The sequence below is a fragment of the Lissotriton helveticus genome, chromosome 6 (assembly GCF_964261635.1).
Source record: "Lissotriton helveticus chromosome 6, aLisHel1.1, whole genome shotgun sequence".
In the NCBI taxonomy this organism is placed as follows: Eukaryota; Metazoa; Chordata; class Amphibia; order Caudata; family Salamandridae; genus Lissotriton; species Lissotriton helveticus.
This window is the reverse complement of record NC_136067.1, coordinates 770,957,970-770,975,176: the sequence shown is the minus strand read 5'-3', so window position 1 is coordinate 770,975,176 and position 17,207 is coordinate 770,957,970. Positions and strand designations below refer to the sequence as shown.

Below are 17,207 nucleotides of genomic sequence, written 5' to 3'. Positions count from 1 at the left end.
AAAATAAAAAAAGTTGGGGAAGACAATGGGGATGGCGTCGCCAGGGGTGCTCCGGGCGCATTAGAGCAGCAATGAGGAAAACCAAGACGGGATGACTGGTGTCTGTCCGTATCCAGGAATGGATCCATGGGGCTGGCGGGGCTGGAGCTGCCAGCATGGAACCAGATTGGGCCCCTTGTGACCCCGTAGGGCCCAAAGATGCATCAACAGGGTCAGGCTACCAAAATATGTTATGTTATGTTATGTTATATTCGTATTTGTATAGCGCACGGCTACTCAAAAAGAGTGTCCCGGCGCTTTTGAATAGGGAGACCTACAGCAACATAACACAACAACAGTAATGAAAAGCAAAGGGAAATACAGAAAAGAACCTAGAGAAGACAGCAGAACAGCCTAAAGAGTAAACAGTCAGGTTTTGAGGCCTTTTCTAAATGCAAGCAGACTGGTAGCTCCCCGGAGTTCTAGCGGCAAGGTGTTCCACACCTGCGGCGCCAGCAGTCCGAAGGAGCGACCTCCAATGCGGGCTCTCTTCACTCGTGGCACTGCCGCCAAGAACAGAGATTCTGACCTGAGAGCGCGAGCGGGATGGTAGAATACAATTCTCCTTTGGAGATACTTTGCTCCCACCGCATGGAGAGCTTTATAGGCCAAAGTTAATGCCTTGAAAACAATCCGTTTACGGATGGGCAGCCAATGTAGAGTCTGCAGCAAGCCCGCAGCACTGGCTCGCCTATTAAGGCCAAAAATGGCCCTCGCGGCCGCGTTCTGCACAACTTGAAGCCGCTGCAGCAGGTACTCTGGCAGGCCCAGGTAAAGAACGTTGGAATAATCTAACCTAGAGCCGATCAGAGCCTGCACAGTCATCTTCCTATGTTCCTCAGACAGAAGAGGTAGAAACCTCCGCAGCATCTTAAGGAGGCCGAAGCAGGTGCCCGTCACACCAAGGATCTGGGCTCTTAACGTCAGACCCCTGTCCATCTTGACCCCAAAATTCTTGGCAATTTGGGAAGAACAAGACGGAGGAAACATGTGACTGGGCCACCAAGCTTGCCAGTCTGGCTCCGTCGCACACCCGAAGAAGAGTACCTCGGACTTATCGGAATTACACTTGAGGCTGTTCAGCTGGAACCATTTAAAAACAGCCCCAAGGCAATCCCGGATACTCTCTCCATCAAAGTCTCCTCCCCTCTTACAAGAGAAGAGGAGCTGGGTGTCGTCGGCGTAGGATACGATCTGGGCCCCAAGCGACTCCGCCAGTGCCGCCAGAGGGGTCATAAAGATGTTAAAAAGGGTCGGGCTCAATATAGAGCCCTGTGGGACCCCGACTCCCAAAGGCGGCATCACGGCGGAATCTGGGGAGGCCCAGACCGTTTGCCGGCGGCCAGCTAAAAAGGATGAAAACCAGCTGAGCACCGTCCCCCGTAGGCCAATCTCATAGAGTCTTGCGAGAAGGTCGTCATGGGGGACGGTGTCAAAAGCCGCCGACAAATCCAACATCACCAGCATGGCTTTGCCCCCAGTGTCCAGAACCCCTTTAATGGTTTCTGAGACCTCTAAGAGCGCGGTCTCTGTACTGTGATTCGGGCGGAAGACGGATTGGGTGGCGTGCAGAATCTCGTGTGTTTCCAGAAAATCGGAGAGCACCGTGTGTACATGCTTCTCCAAGATTTTCGTCAAAGCAGGCAATAAGGAAATAGGCCTATAATTGACCGGAGCCTTAGGGTCAAGACCAGGCTTCTTCAACAAAGGAATGACCATTGCCTGCTTCCAGGCCTGCGGAACCACTCCCTGGCACAGTGAGAGATTCAGGAGTGGATTCGCCAGCGGGTTAATTACTTCCGCCATTTTTGCCAGGGCCTCATATCTATCAGTTGTGTGGGGGTAAACCTGGCCTTCGGAAATTCGGGAAGGTGTAGCGTTGGCCCAGGTGCAAGTTAGGGGAAACAAAGCCTAGAACGTCAAGGCCCCCTCATCTTGTCGAATGATGCCACCTACAAGCACGCAGGGTTACTGCTCACAAAAAATCTTTTGGTTCGAATGCAGAGCCATGCAAGAAACTGACCACTGGTGCCATGAAACTAGGGCCCTGAAAGGGATGTCCTTAACCCTAGTAATCAGTTCGCAGAACGGGGAGGATGGATGGGGCGGTAAGGAATCTATCAATAACTAATGTCTCTTACAGATATATCGTTATGCAAGTAGTAATTTGAGCATCTGAAAGAGACACATTAGTGATAGATTCCTTACCTTCGAATAGATACCCCAGCAATACCAACCCCGGTGGTGGGTCTGCGAATAAGATTACACCAGAAAATCACGGAGAACAGAACAGCCAAAGAAGCCGTCCCTTCGTACTGGACTGTCAAGGCAGTAGTGCTTAGTAAACGTGTGCAGCGAGGCCCACGTAGCTGCTTGACAAATGTCCAGCAAGGGAACGCCGCGTCCCAAGGCAGTAGTTGCTGCAGTTGCCCTGGTGGAATGGGCACGCAGCCCCACAGGAGACTCCTTCTTAGCCAACGAGTAACAAGCTTTGATGTAGAGAACGACACACCAAGAGATGGTCCATTTGTGCACGGCCCAACCTTTTTTGGCACCCACGTAGCCAACAAAGAGTTGGTCATCCACCAGGAACTGTTGTGTGTGGCTCAGGTAGAAGGAGAGTGCACGTTTTGGGTCCAGACGGTGAAGCCTTTCTTCCTCTCTGGAAGAATGCAGGAGGAGGAAAGAAGGTGGTGGTGGTCTGCCCGATGTGGAAGGGCGTGACAACCTTTGGAAAGAAAGAAGGGCGGGTCCTTAGAACCACCTTGTCTGGATGAACAGAAAAAAAAGAAGGTTTAGAAGAAAGAGCCTGGAGGTCACTCACTCTTATGTCAGAGGTGATAGCTACCAGGAAAGCCGTCTTTAGAATGAGAAGACTTAATGGACAGTTATGAAGGGGCTCAAAGCGAGCGCACATCAGATACGTCAAGAAAAGGTTTAAGTCCCATTGAGGCATGATGAACGGCACAGGAGGAAAAGTGTGCGCAATGCCTTTCAGAAAACGGTTAACAACCGGGGACTTAAAAAGAGAAGGCTGATCTGGAAGCCGTAGAAAGGCTGAGATGGCAGAAAAATAACCCTTGATAGTGCCCAGAGCAGAACCCTGCCGGGCCAAGGAAAGAAGGAACAGAATAACTTAAGAAAGAGGGGCAGAAAGGGGATTCACAGACTTCGCTGTGCACCATGCCACAAACTTGTTCCACCTGCAGGCATATACCGTTTTCGTGGAGAGACACCTGGCTGCCAGAATAACATTAGACACTTCAGGAGGAAGATCGGAAGCGGTCAACGCATGGAGCTGGAGGCTGGACAGGTTCGGGTGGAGGACCGTTCCCTACTGCTGAGACAGAAGATCCTCCCTAAGAGGCAGCCGGATCGATCGCCATGCTGAGTATCTTGGAATACCAATATCTTCGAGCCCAATCCGGAGCCACAAGGATAACTTGGACCCGGTCGTGCCAAATCTTCTTCAGCACTCTGGGCAGAAGTGGTATAGGCGGAAAGGCGTACAACAGACCGCAGCTCCACTCGCGACGAAAAGCGTTGCTGAGCGAGTGCCGCCTTGGAAATTGCAACGTGCAGAACTGATGACATTGCACGTTGTCTTCGCTGGCGAATAGATCTCCTCACTGCAGAAAGAGACCTTGCGCCACATCCGAGTTCAGACGCCATTCCTGATCCATCAAGCACCGGCGGCTGAGTTCATCCGCCCTGGCGTTCAAAGAACCTGTCAGGTGTTGAACCACCAAGGTAATAACTTGATGTTCCAGCCATGTCCAGAGGCGCAGATCCTCCTGACATAGGGTCCACGACCCCACCCCACCCGGTTTGTTGAACACCTGAACCACACTTCCCCGGACAGAGGGAAGGAATGCCTTCAGTTCAAGTCAGATCGCCCGAAGCTCCAAAAGGTTGATATGGAGTCTGGACTCCGCCAGAGACCAGAGGCCTCTGATCGCCGCCTCTCCCAAGTGGTCCCATCCCAGGAGGGACACGTCTGTCACCACTGTGTGCTCCGGTTGGGGAAGGGAGAGGAATCTGCCATTGACCCAATCGTAATTTGTGAGCCACCACTGCAATTGCGGTGCAGTGCCCTCCGAGATCTGGACGTGATCGGACAGGTTGCCCTGATGCTGCGCGCACTGGAACTTCAGGTCCCACTGCAGAGCCCGCATAGTCCACCTGGCATGTTGCACTAGCAGGATTCAGGAGGCCATCAGGCCCAGGCGCCGGAGGGTCATCCTGACAGAAACCCGGGATAGAGGCCGAAAGATCGGAATCATAGCCTGAATATCCCGGACTCGCTGCTCGTGAGGATAAACCCGAAATTGCGTCGAATCCAGAACCGCTCCGATGAAGGGGAGCTTCCGACTTCGGCACATTGATGGAGAACCCCAGCAATTGCAGGAGGTCAACCATAGTCTGAAGGTGGGTGACAACTGCCTGGTATGAGCCCGCCTTCAACAACCAATCATCGAGGTAGGGGGAAGACTGACACCCCTGACCTGCGCAGATGAGCTGCGACCACAGTCATCACTTCCGTGAACACCCGAGGGGCACTGGTAAGACCAAAGGGGAGCACGACAAACTGAAAATGCTCCCGGCCTACCATGAACCGTAGGTAACGTCGGTGGGCCGGCAGGACGGGGATGTGAAAATATGCATCCTGCAAGTCCAACACTACCATCCAGTCTCCAGGGTTGAGGGCAGCCAGGACCTGAGCTAGAGTCAGCATCTTGAATTTCTCCTTCCGGAGGAAGCAACTGACGTTCCGAAGGTCCAAGATGGGGCGCATGCCCCCCTTGTCTTTCTTGGGGACCAGAAAGTAGTGGAAATAACAACCTACCCTACTTCTGACCCAGGAACGCATTCGATGGCCCCCTTGGCCAAGAGGGCCCTGACTTCCTGCTGGAAAAGCACAAAGTGATCCCCCGACATGCGGTGGCAATGAGGTGGCATGGCTGGAGGGAAGGACTGAAAGGGCAAGGAATAACCCCCTTGGATGATCTGCAACACCCACTTGTCCAATGTAATATTGCACCAGTGGGGGAGGTGGTGGCGCATCCTGCCACCCGCCGGTGTGGAGTGTTCCACAAAGCTCAGATTAGGAAGGTTTGGAGGTAGAAGTAGCGGGGGCGCAAGTGGACTGACCCCCACGCTGATTCCCAGACCCGCCCCTGCGGAAGCAGCGGCTGCGCTGAGGCTGGTTCTGAGCAGGCTTGCTGAAGGAACGTGTCTGAGCACCCCTGCCGAAAACCAGGAGTTGCTGGGCTCTTTGTAGAAAGACCCAAGGACTTGCCCGTGGCCCGCGAGTCCTTAAAACGCTCCAGTGCACCGTCGGCCTTATCACCAAACAGGCGAGTGCCATCAAAGGGCATGTCCATGAGAAAACGCTGGACATCGGGCGAGAACCCAGTAGAACGCAACCACGCGTGGCGACACAGCGCCACGGTTGTCCAAAGCACACCGAATGGCAAACTTAGCCACATCCTTACCCTTGACTGGGGGTGAGTGTTTGATTTGCTCAAACGCTCCGTCCATCATCCCCTTTTGTATCGCATCCTTACCCTCAGCAACCGCTTGGGAAAGAACAGCCTGAATTTCCTCAGGACACTGAGGCAATAACTGAGCCACGGTATCCCACACCGCATGGGAATAGCGGCCTAATAAGCAGGCGGTGTTCACCGACCGCAGCCCAAAGCTGGCCGAGGAGAACAACCGCTTACCACTTCCTGGCGTCCTTATCCGGCGGAGCCGTGGGAAAAGTACTCTGCGACGTCAAGGCTTGGATAACCAGACTTTCAGGCGTCGGATGGGTGGTGAGTAAGGAACTGTCACCAGGCGGTGACGCCTGGCGACATTCTTATCCACAGGGGCCCCTGTGGCCAGTCGCGACAAAGTACCTAACAGTGACAGCGTCATTGAAGGGAAGCAGCAGCTCCGAAGAGGTAGACGCCGTCTGGAGCACCTCGCTGAGGAGGTTAGTCTTGAGGGCCACGGTAGGAAGGTCTAGGTTGAGGACCTCAGCAGCCCAACGGAGCACCATCGTGTAGGAAGCACCCTCCTTCATCAATCAACCAAGAAATTTATAGAGCGTGCTACTCACCCGTGGGGGTCTCAAGGCGCTTGGGGGAGGGGGGGCGGTGCTGCTACTGCTCGAACAGCCAGGTCTTGAGGTGTCTCCTCAAGGTGATGTGGTCCTGGGTCAGACGTAGGTGGGCGGGGAGGGAGTTCAATGTCTTGGCGGCCAGGTAGGAGAACGATCTTCCTCCGGTGGTGGTTCTGAGGATCCGTCGGATGGCGGCGAGGGCAAGGGTGGCGGAGCTGGCGGGTTGGAGTGTAGAAGGTGAGGCGTCTGTTGAGGTATTCGAGTCAAACGTTGTGGAGTGCTTTGTGTGCGTGGGTGAGGAGCCTGAACGTGAATCTTTTGTTGACAGGGAGCCAGTGCAGGTCTCTCAGGTGGTCGGTTATGTGGCTGTGTCGGGGATGTCCAGAATGAGGCGTGCGGATGCGTTCTGTATGCGCTGGAGCCTGTTCTGAAGTTTTGCTGTGGTTCCTGCGAATAGGGTGTTTCCGTAGTCCAACCGGCTGGTGACAAGGGCCTGGGTGACCGTCCTTCTCATTTCGGTGGGGATCCACCTGAAAATCTTTCGAAAGCATTCGCAGGGTATTGAAGCATGAGGACGAGATGACGTTGACTTGTTTGGACATGGTGAGCGAGGAGTCCAAGATGAATCCTAGGTTGCGTGCGTGGTCCGTGGGTGTCGGTGGGGAGCCCAGCGCGGTGGGCCACCAGGAGTCGTTCCAGGCAGATTGTGATGTTCCCAGGACGAGGAACTCCATTTTGTCTGAGTTTAGCTTTAGGCGGCTGTATTTCATCCATTCCGCGACGTCTTTCATTCCTTCCTGGAGGTTGATTCTGGAGGTTGCTGGGTCTTCATCGTGGGCATAGGAGAGGCAAACCCTGGTCGGAAGAGACATCTAGGTCGTCTGCGTCCTCCAGATCGTCCACCCAGTCCTGCTCGGAGTCACAATGACAGTAAAGAGGGTACTCGGACCCCTCCCAATCATCCACCACCTCCGCTGCCGGAGGAGGCGGCTGCAGAGCCGGAGGAGGGACTAACTGCATCGGAAACAGCGCCGGCCGTCGCTGTCTCCCAATGCGGTTCACAGGCAGGAATTAAATGGCCCTGGAACCGGGGCACAGGAGAAACGAACGGAACCCACAGCGGCGCCGACGGCAGCGCTAGGGCCAGAGTCGGCAGTGCGCGACCCCGTGGCGCTGCGGCCAGAGCCAACAGCATAGGATCCTATGGTGCCGAAGCTGGATCCGCCGGCGGCTGCGACGGACCAACAGCATCTGGACACAGGACCGCGGGGCCCAAAGACGCACCGGCGGGAGCCCGAGGCCTAAAAAGGCGGTCCATGGTGGCAAGAAATTCTTGCACCTGTTCGGGAGTCGCCGACTGACCCAGGAAAGGTGGGTAGACCGCGGGACTCCCAGGCTCCAAGAGAGCCGCAGGGGCAGAACCCCTGTCCCCCTCGTCCGCATCCGAGCACTGACGGGGGAACGTCGGAGAACGAACACGCTTCTTTGACTTCTTTTTATGTCGTCGCTTACCAGAATCAGAGGGCGAAGACTTGGAGCCCGAGGAGCGACGACTGTGGCCCCGCAAGCGTTCCCGGGAACGGTCCCTGGACTCAGAGCGGCGTCAGGACGAGTGCCGGACCTCCAGTAGCTTCCTGCGCCACTCCCTCAAGGCCTTCGGGGCCATAGCCAGACAGGCCCGGGAGTCGTGGTCGGTCTCCAGGCAGTAGAGGCAAAAATCATGGGGGTCTTCCACCGATATTGCGACGACAGGCCCCACAGGACTTAAAGCCAGGCATCCCTACGTGCACCAGGAGAAAAAGGGGGAGACAAAAGTCTCAAAAGAGTACTCCAAAAGTGACTGAGGTATGTGCTCTATCCGGATATGCGCTTGATGGGACAGAAAAAGAAAGAACTGACGTCAGCGCGCATGGGTGGTGCCTAAGTAGTCTCCGTGACGTCATCTCGGCGCTTACCACTCCAGTGACGGACGCAGAGCCGCAGGACGCCAACTACTGAAGGGCAGGGGTACTACTAGCAAAACATTCCGGATCCAGTCTGACGCCTGGGGATATTCTAAGGTAAGGAATCTATCACTAACGGGTCTTTCAGTTGCCACAAAACACAGATACTTTGGCCACAGCATTCTAAACCTCACTCCACTTTATCTGCTAAGGTAGTGGATTAAAGTATTGTTGAAAAAGGCTTGTACGACCAAGCATACAATGGAGGGGAGAAATGCTTTCAGGCCTAGTCGGATGAATCAAAGCTTCAATACGATGATTTACAGCCAAAGCTCTGCCAGGCACCACAGGACTTGCACCCTCATCTCAAAAGGTGACCATCCCAAACCGAAAGGGAGGCAGAATTGGAAGATCCACCAAAATATTTTATTGGCACATGCATGTGTCGACGTACGGAAAGACCGTGGTGAAGAACTCCACCCATGTGGAGAAGATGATTTGACTCTGAAGCCATAGTAGTCCATGGCACCACAGGAGAGACATCATCCTTCACCAGGTGAGGGGGACTAGTCAACCAGCTAGTGGTCAAAAAATGAACATGCACATTACTGACCTTAAGAGGGAAGCAACCACTATTGTCATCCCTTTGGTGAAAATATGACCGGATGCAAAGCCGAAGCAGCTTCGCACACTGGTAATATTGGTACCCCACTATGAAGCCGAGGCATTGCTTTGGGCTGGGACCGGAAAATAGGCATTGTGTAGGCCCAAGGAAATCAGTCCTCTCCGCTGATGACCAAGAAGATATGGCTCAAACATGGCATATTAAATTCTTCAAGGCAAACACATACATTCAGGTATTACAGGTCTAGGTTGGGCATGGGGTGCTTACCCATCCTGAGAACCAGGAAGTAGGAGTAAAACCTTTGTCCCCGCTCTCGCTGGGTCCGCAATTTGACAGATCCTTTCTGCAAAATGGTGAAGACATCAAACTCCAAAATCGAGACAAAGGCTAAGAAGAATTTCCTGGCAGAAGATTGATTTTGCAGACGAAAAGCCACAAGGGGAGCTCATACGCCGTGGGTATCAACTGGAGCACTCCAGTAAGAGGAGTCCAAGAGGTGGTCAAGAAAGTTGAAGACTCTCCCCACGAAAGGAAGTTTGTGTGTGGGGGAAGGACTAATCAGAGCGACTTTGAGGCATCAGTCAGTGGAGACTGCAGCTGCTATTGCTGCTGGAGAAACTTTGCTCCTTCTCTCACAAAAGGAACTAAAAATTAGTAGAGAAAAAATCCACAAAAGCAGTGGCACTGTTGTTGGAATTGTTTGGATGTTGGTGAAATTGTTTGGCAGAATAGGCAGTGTGCTGTGCCATGACCATTTTTTAATTATTTCTGCGTCAACCAGCCTGGACATCTCTAGAAGATGCTGTAGAGTATATCCAGACATGCCTGTGCAATGTTACAGCTGCTGTCATAGAGCATGCAACAATATCAGCCGAATTGAGACTGCAATTTAACATTTAATTTGAAGCATCTCGACCATCTCTCACAATCTCTGAAAAACAGCACTTTGTGTAGTCTGGAAATAAAGGTATTTCAATATATCAGGATTTATAAAGCGCAGCTAATCACACCATAGGGTATCCAGGCGCTTGCAGGCCATGGAGGCTTATTCGAACAGCCAGGTCTTGAGGGCCAGTCGGAATTACGAAAGTGAGGTGAAGGTCCGTGGGGAGGCTGTTCCAGGTCTTTGCTGTAATGTGGGAGAAGAAGCATTCTCCACTTCTGATTTGGTAGATGCGGGGAGTACAGGCAAGTGAAAGGGAGGAGGAGCGTAGTCTTCTCGATGGTTGGTGGAAGCTCAGGCAGTGGTTAATGGAGGCGGGTCCTTGGTTGTGTAGAGCCTGGTGTGAGGGGGTCAGCAGCTTGTATTGGTATCTCTTCTGTACGGGGAGCAAGTGGTGTTTCTTGAGGTGGGGTGTGATGTGGTGTGGTTTTGCCAGAGAATGAGTCTTGCTGCAGCGTTCTGTATGGTTTGAAATCGCTGTAGAAGGTATGCAGCGATTCCTACATAGAGGGTACTGCTGTAGCCCAGTCGACTAGTCAAGATGGCTTGTTTCACTGTGCATCTCGTGTGTAGGAGACTGCCACTTGAAGATGTTATGACTGAGTAAGCAGGTGGAAGAGACCACGTTTATCTGCAATTTCATGCTGAGCTTTATGCCAATGATGATTCGGAGGTTTCTGGCATGGCTGGTGAGAGTGGGTGCGGGTCCTAGGTCAGATGGCCACCGAGAGTCGTTCCATGGGTTGCTGCTGCTGCCAAAGATCAGTCTTTCTGTCTTGTCTGTGTTCAGCTGCAAGCAGTTGTTCTGCATCCAGTCTGCGACGTTTGTCATGCATCTGTGTAACTTGGTTCTGGTAGTGGTGGAGTTGTTGGTGAGTGAGAGGATGATTTGAGTGTGAAGATGATTTGAGTGTTGCCTGCATAGGAAACTATGTTGAGACTGTGGGATCTGACAATGTTGGCCAGAGGGGTCATTTATGCGCTGAAGAGTGTGGGGGCTGAGCCCTAGGGACACGGAAGGTGATCTCCTGTGGTTAAGAGGTGGATCAACGGAGTTCTTCTTGGATTCCGATGTGGAGTCTTTCAAGCAGTGTGTGGTTGGACTTGCGGTCCAGAAAACTGGTAAGTAAGGTCCTGTGGTACAGTTTTGCCAAGGACGCCTGAATCAAAAAGCTTTCCGGAAAAGAATGAGCCAACAATAACTCTGGCTCCAAAGGTGCAGGTCTATGGCGGTGCGACAGCTACCGATGAGCGGCCGTGCCTGGACAGTTTCTTTCATGCATCAACAAGCTTGAGCATGGTCTTATAGAAGGTCAAAGGAGGCTCAGGATGGCTGTAGAGACTCTTTAAAGATGTTGGACTTCAGCACAGCATTATGTGCAGCAATTCAAGCGCACATGCAACCTTCTAAACAACTGCCATGATGAACAGACTTCCTCTGAGGGAGGCCCAGCAGGATAGGGTCCATACCCCTTCGAGAGATTTATCAAATCCAATGGCATTCTGACAGTCTACAAAAAGCTCAAGAATTAGTATATATTTGGTGGCAGGGGGATATGCGCATCCAAATAGTTTTCTTCAGGGCACTGGAACAAGAAATATCCAGTGTTTATGAATCAAAGTCAAAGAGCTCTTCCTTGTGAGCAAACCTCTTCTGGGAGTAGGGTCCACAAGGAATGGATTCTCAGAGCAGGCTTTCAACCTTCTCTGTTGTGACTCTTAAGATTGTCTTTGTTTTCGAGGGCTGAGGCCAAGAACAGTGCATCTGAATGCAAGTGTAAGAGCCTGGAACTCTGAATAAAAACTAGAACTGGCTCAGAGGTAGAAGAATTATCGAACATTTGAGAACGGCACTGCCAACTCCCATACCATATTCCCTAAGGCAGGCCTTTTTCCTAGAAGAGTACCTGTCCTTCCTATGACGTTTGTGTTTTTCATGAAAGGACTCTTTGGAATGTCGCTCTACTCAGTCAGTCAGTTCAACTTTATTCGGATACAAGAGTACCGATAAAAGCACACAAAACAAATACATCCGCTCAATTGACACAAAAGATTAAAAATAATTTTTAAATATCCGGTATACAGGTACTAAAGTGACTTGTGCGAAGCTATACATCATATCAATACATGTAATTACTAAAAGGGAGAAACATTGCAGAATCTATTTATAACAATATCAAGGGTCCATCATGTATCTTCGCGCCCTTACTGCAGATTTTAGGAAAGTGCTAGTGCTGAAAATAAGCTCAACATCTAGTTCTATCATGGATCGATATACTACCTCTAAACAAATTGGTCTTCTTTTGTTAAAATATGGGCATAAAAACAGTTTAAAATATTTGATATAGTATTTGCAGAAAAATATAAAGTGCGTAAATAGTTTGCTTACTCCTCCCGTCACAAGAGCACAAGTTAAAATTTGAATTTGGACTATAACCAAGTGAAAAGCAGAGTGCAAAACAAATTGTGCCGGCTCTTAGACGAAACAGTAGACTCGTCTCCCAGCGGCTCATTGGTAAGGACAAATACATGTGGAGTGGGTGACTGTACCGTTCGATGACCATACAGTTGCTCACAGTTATTTTCCTAGCCTCAGCCGCCTCCCGCTCGATCTTATATAAGGAGTACAGAGTATTCTGCAAAACTTTTTTTGTCGACTGAGGCAGCAAGTGTGGGGTCCCGAAAAATGCTTTCCATATTTATACTGCACAAGCTACTCAGCACACCGCTCAACCATGGGATTTCTAGGTGCTTAGCACAGCGTAAACAGTCCTTAATGATCAACTGTGTCAAGGAGGCTGCTTCGTTCTTCCATACTGCAATCCACATTAGTGCCGGACGTGCCCAGATAAAATCAGTTATAAAACTAATATTAAGCTCTTTGTGACATATATATTGGGGGGTTGAGATTAGAACATTCAATAGTTTCCTACAAAACCTGTTCTCTTCCTGCTGTATAGATGAACAGTTGGCCATTCCCTAGATCTCGGCGCCATGTGGCCACCGGGGTGCACTGAAGTTTGTAGATTATCTGTGCAGCTAATAGTGCACCCATGGTCTTAGGGCGAGGTATGTTTAAGATCGAATTGGTGGCCTTTGAGAACTTGCTCCTGGCGTGAGCTAAATGCTCACTCCAGGAGCTGTTCGCAGCAAAGGCCAATCCCAAATAGACGAAGGATTTTACCAAAGTCATCTTATGGCCGTCTATTATGATCGGGCGTATGTCATGCTTGCCCGGGCCACTACTCATTAAAAATGATTTTTTTAAATTTACCCGCAGGTCTAGATTTTTCATGAAACAATTAAAATTTTGGACAAGTAGGCGCAGTGAATTTGGTGTGCGGCCTATATGAACTGCATCGTCTGCATAAAGCAGCACAGGGATGGGTTCTTTATTAATGTATGGGACGTCTTGGGTGGCCAGTTTAAGAGTGGCGTTTATGATATATATATATAAAGCAGGGGGGGCCAACACGCATCCTTGTCTGACCCCCCTGCCGATATTAATAGTGCCCGAGACCTCTCCTCCCACCCCAATTCTTACTCGGGCCTTAAGGTCTCTGCAAAATAGCCAAAAAATTCACCAGGGTTTCATCCAGGCCCCCCGCCAAAAGGATTGCCCACAGCTTGGACCTATTTACTAGGTCATAGGCTGTGGACAAATCCATAAAAGCCATATAGACCGGGGATTTTTTAGCGATAGCATATTTACCAATAATTAGGTTCAGGTTGAGGCATTGTTCCTTAGTGCCCACCTTTCCCCTGAAACCCAACTGACAGGGATCTAGGATGTTATTTGCTTCTGTCCAATCTGTAATTTTATTATAAAGGACTCTGCCTAAAATTTTGAGGGTATTGTCTATTAGGGAGATGGGACGGTAGTTACATGGAAGTGATCTATCTCCCTTCTTGAAGATCGAGACTATTATACTTCTAGCCCATGTGTCAGGTATCTTTGCCAACGTCAAGTTGTTAAAAATATTCAGAAGCAGGGGTGCCTAAAAGGCCGGGTTCCACTTGATTAAATCTATGGGCAGCCCGTCAGGACCTGGCGCTTTGTTGCCTAGACTTTGGTTAATAGCTTCAATTACTTCTGAAATACTAATATCAATAGGTGTTGGATTACCTGGAATAGGAATTGAATCGCATGGGGATGGAACAGAGTAAATAGTTGAGAAATGATCCACCCAAGCGTCGCTAGCTATATTGAAGCTAATTGGCATCAGTGACTGGCCCATAGAGCGCACTTCCCTCACTGCCGCCCAAAAGATGTTGCCATTTTTTAAGTTAGCTGCGTCGGACAATTTGTCCCAGCGTTCCTTCAGAACTTCATTCTTCCTATTTTAGATGGCCACCTTTTATACATCCCTGGCCCGTTTAACTATCATGGGGCATCTCGGGGTTGTAGTTAATGCACTATGTAGGTTCCTGTTCGCTTCGGAACAATCATGATTGAACCATCTGGGGATAGATGCCACCTTTTGAGGAGGTTTGGATAGAATAGTTTTAATCGTCTGGCAAATTTTCCGGAAATCAGCAATTACCTGTGCTGGTTGGGATTCAAGAGAAAGGCAGGAATTGATAAGTGGCATGTTGCCCTTAACCAGTGTCCTGAAAATTTCCGAGTTGTCGGACCCTTCCAGCATAGTCTTAGGTTATCCGTTGAAACCAATAGATTTGCCGACCCACATTCAGTCTGAAAAATAGGCCGTCGGGTTGTATATAATGTTACCTTAATGGGATTATGGTCCCCGAAGTCGGAAGGTACGACTGCAGCAGAAACCAACTGTTTTTCAATTAGAGGGCATATCAAAATATAATCTATTGTAGAACTACTCCCCCTTCCCCTATATGTTGGATGATTAATCATATCAGAGTCTGCAACCAGGTCCATAACGTTAGATAGATTATAAGAATTGATCAGCCTTTTTAGTTCTCTCCCTCTGCTGAACGAGGGTTGTGCATAGTAGGCTATCCCCTTATCGGGACCTAAACCGTTAATTTTAGCATTAAAATCACCGCCTACTAAAATACACAAGGGATCTCCCTTATTGGATTGGTTATCTAAATCTGAAATACAATCAAAAAGCTTTATAAAACTTTTGTTTGGAACGGACTGAAAATCATTACTATAAAAATTTAGTAAATAGAGTTGAATACCTCTTTTATACAATACGGCCTGAAAATCTAGGCTATGGGTTAAGATTATTTTAAAACTTCCCCCAGCTGCCACGTTAATACCCATGAATAAACCTCCCTATGGCCTTCCCATCCCGGGTACTTTTGATGGGATGCTGAAACAATGGAAACCCTCAATATATAGATCTTCGATGGCCCAGGTTTCCTGGAACATGAGAATATCATATTCCCTTATTGAATTTACCCATTCAATATTATCAAGTTTTGGTCGGAGACCTGCCACATTCCAGCTCAGTACACTCAAGCTAGCACCATTGTCTCTATTTGCTGGTTCTATCATCCCTTGGGCACAGTTTGGAACCGTCAGTGTGTCTTCAGCTGGCATGATACTTTCGGCCACTGAATCTAAGGGCTTTGGTGGTCAGTCTTGCTGGTCTAAACTACAAAGAACTTAGTAATTATTTGAAAGGGGCATGGCTATTCTAGGGTCTCTATTAGGGATGAGTGGTCGTTTATAAAAAAATAACCTAAGGGTAGTGCACTAATATCAGTGGGAGGGTTAAAAGTTTCATCAGTTGCAGACAAAAGATGGCAAACCTGCTGGGGCCTTCTAAAATTTAAGACAACACAGTCTCCCTAAATGCATTTGTTTGAGGGGCCTACCCACCCTACTCTTCTGGCCATAATTAGATCCTCCCTTCTTGGTGGATCAACATTTTTATGCTTGTGGAGTCAGTCCACTGACTTTCTTTGCAAGTCGAACGAGGACTCCCTCTGTCCTTCTTTCAATGCCGGAACACCACTTAGAACCAGAACATATGGTGCGGATAACGGTGGGAGATGTAAAACATCCGGATTGTTGGTAGCACTTGAGTCACTAGAGGCTCGAATTGCTTCATTACTACCATTGGTTGACCTTAGGGAATGCTTGGGGGATCTGCTTTGGTTTGCATTCCCCTAGGAATTCAGTCTGGGTAGAGATGGAGTTAGTGAACATGGTCTCAAGTAAACCATTGCCAGCCCCTCCTTCATTGTTACTCGAGACGTCTGTGTTTGGATCATTTAACTTTCTTATCATTCCGCCTGATTAAGTTTAGGTGCGTTTTTCTTACCCCCGGGACTGAAGCAATCGGTGTCCGCCGTCTAATTACCTTGCCATGTGTGTTACTGGCTGGAGCATGTGAGTCCAGGATTTTCGGAGAGGAGATAGGTGGGGTGTTTATTACCTCTATATCGGGGCTCAAAGGGACGGGGGTAACTCAAATTGACAGGGGAAGGAAAATCATTAGTGCCCCCGATTGACAAACGTGATTGGGGCGCGGCAATGTCTAGGTATAACCGTCTCTCAGTTGCCTGGATCTCATGGATGAGCACCGATTCAGCCCTTACGATGAAGCCGTCCAGTTTACCGGCTACTCCCCTTCCGTTTACTCATTATTGACATGTAGCACTGAATGATCTTTGTGTAATAGTAATTAGGCACCGATGCTTTGAATGGATGGCAATTTTACCTTACTTTCTGGGTCGTCGTTGGTCCTTTGAACGAAAGTCCACAGACGGCCCACCCTTTGCCCGGGCTTCGTCCGGCGTCCGCCCGCGTCCCGCGTTGCGTGAGGACTCGATTATATGCACCCTGGTGCAAGGGGGAGGGGCCGGTAGTCCAGTCCTGGCCCCGTGGCAGTCTGGGAGGTGTAGGCGCTCTTCAAAATGCCCCCCACGCTGGCTCACCGCTCTCTGTACCAGCGATGCGTCTCCTGCGAAGCGCGAGAAGTTTTTGTAGTCTCCGGTGCAAGGGGGAGGGGCCGGCAGTCCAGTCCTGGCCCCATGGCAGTCTGGGAGGTGTAGGCGCTCTTCAAAATGCCCCCCGCGCTGGTTCACCGATCTCTGTACCAGCGATGCTCTACTCACAGGTCGGGAACAAGAGCAGCTTCACCTTCTGCTCCAGAATGACTTTCAGATGCATTGATATGCAGGAATCACAGGTCGAGGGATTGGGTAGCTAACATGAGGACTGGACAAGGACATCTGTTTACAAGACTGTTGTAAGGTAGTATAACACAAACACCAAGTGAGGTGCTATTTGCAGACTTTTATGGGAAAATCAATATGGTAAATTTAATACATGATGTACAAACAAAGAGCGCCAGACCTGCTTTAGTAAGGCACAAAGAAAAAAAAAAGCAAGTATATTCATAAGGTAAGGAATTTGCAAGAAGAAATATCCTCAGAAAAAAGAGATTCAATTAAATCTCAACTGGAAGTGGCCCAAGGTTTTCCAAAATAATTTCAGGCTATTGGACCACAAGCACATGGCAAGTCATCTATACCGTAGAACATACTTGCAGTTCAACATAAATCACCTTTGCTTCCAATAGGCCTGGGCAGCCTTGCCAAAATTGCAATTGAAAC

The 17,207-nt window shown here is 49.8% G+C and overlaps 1 protein-coding gene across 1 annotated transcript in view; it reads right to left on the bottom strand.

The window, feature by feature from the left end:
• Window positions 1-17,207, bottom strand: part of MDN1 (midasin AAA ATPase 1) — a 2,221,312-nt gene that overhangs the window by 1,997,361 nt on the left and 206,744 nt on the right. The gene's annotated exons all lie outside the window — the stretch shown is intronic.